The sequence below is a fragment of the Pinus tabuliformis genome, chromosome 5_2 (genome assembly GCF_031772625.1).
Source record: "Pinus tabuliformis cultivar Carrire ecotype Pingquan chromosome 5_2, CPIR1, whole genome shotgun sequence".
Lineage (NCBI taxonomy): Eukaryota > Viridiplantae > Streptophyta > Pinopsida > Pinales > Pinaceae > Pinus > Pinus tabuliformis.
Genome location: NC_142306.1, coordinates 97,436,223 through 97,438,243, shown reverse-complemented (window position 1 = coordinate 97,438,243; position 2,021 = coordinate 97,436,223).

Below are 2,021 nucleotides of genomic sequence, written 5' to 3'. Positions count from 1 at the left end.
GGGATTTAGTTCTTTACACTTTTTCCTACAATGATTCGTACACAACAGTTTTAACTCAATGGAATGTAGAACAAGTTGAAGCTCCTATTACTTTTTATAGTTCCACATTACAAGGAGAATAATTAAATTATTCAGAAGTTGAAAAACAAGATTTTGTAGTCTTTAAATCAATTAAACATTTTAGGTCTTTTCTCTTTAAATCACACACAAAAGTAATTGTGCCATTCCCAGCAGTGAGACAATTAATTATTAAAAGATAATTAGGAGAAAAGAGAGCCAACTGGGTCACAACTTTATAGGAATATGACCTTGAAATTAAACTAGTTAAGATTATTAGAGGTCAAGGATTTTGTAGGTTGGTAGTCGGTGCATCTGAGAATACATTGAAGTATCAGAGGTATGTATTAATGATACTGAATCCCAATATGTTGATTTGATTTTCTATTTAAAGAATGGTTATGCACCAGTTGAACTAGATTTTAAAAAGAAAAGAGAATTGATATTGAAAGCTAATCAATATCAACTTGTTAATGATGTTTTGTTCAGAAGAATTATGATTTTATCCTGCTTAGATATTTAGAAAAACCTAACGCTGAAAAAGTGTTGCAGGAATTATATGAGGGATGAGTTGGTGGACATTATAATGTAGATACAAATTCTCATAAAATCCTCCAAGTTGGATACTATTAGCAAGATTTATTTAAATATTTACATGCGTGTGAGAAAATATAAAATATGCTAGACTACTTCAGGAAGAGAAAATAAGGAAACCTTGCCTTTACAACCAACCAATATTGAATAACCATTCGAACAGTGGGGATTAGATATCATAGGTAAGATATTTCCACATTCTTCAAAGAAACATAGATATATTCTCACTACTACTGATTATTTTAATAAGTGAGTGGAGGCAGTACCTTTAAAGATGGCCAATTCTGAGGTTGTTATTGATTTCATTGATCACCACATTATTTCTAGGTTTGGGCTTACTAATGCTCTAATGTTTGATCATTCTTCATACTTTTGTGGTAATGAAATTACTGAATTTTTTCAAAAAATTTGTTTCAAAATCTAAATATTTTTCAAATGATTGTCCCGAAGGGAATGGATTAGCAAAACCCACTAACAAAAACCTGTTAAGAATTATAAAGCAAACTATAGTCAAAAATCAAAAGAATTGGCATATATCTTTAATTTTTTCTTGATGGGTAGATAAAATAAGTCACAAAGCTTCCTTAGGGACCTCACCCTACTATCCAGTTTGTGGAAAAGAAGTTATGTTTCTTCCTAATGTAGCTTTACCTTCATTATCCTTGAGGCAATCAATTGAAGAAAAACCTTGTTCTTCCCTTCAATTAAGATTATCTCAAGTATTGAAATTAGATGAAGGGAGAGACAAGAAAAGGAAATTCATGCCAAACATCAAAATACTATTAACTCCTAGTTGAATGCAATTTCGGTTGGGAGAAAATCTTTCGAAATTGGATATTTGGTTCTAAATTGGGACAAGGCCCATGAGGAGAAAGCGAAACTTACAAATTTCTAGAAACTTTGTCATGGACCTTTTCAGATTGTGGAAAAACATGGTCCATCTACTTTCATTCTTCAAGACTTACAAGGTAGGAAAGAAATCCTCCCCATAAATGGGATGATCTTAAAAAACTATTTTTCTTGAGAACTCATGCTTTGATTTTAAATATGTAAATAATAATGTGTAATTATTGTTGGGCACCAAATCGGGCTATCTTTCTACTGCATTTCCATCCCTCTTTTTGTCCTTTTTGCACTTATTCATCTGTATTTACTATGCTAAATCCACAAGGTAATTACCCCTTTCCTGTCTAAATCAACTTCCGAAGAACAGGTACCGATCTTTCAGCATCCCGTAGTAGATCTGCAATTCACAACAATGACCAGCCATAAGGAAGCCATGTAGCTGGAGTTGCAGATGTCCCTGAACCATTCTTGGACCATTCTCTGATCTTGTTCATCTGGTGTTGGTGCCATTTTGAACTGATGTA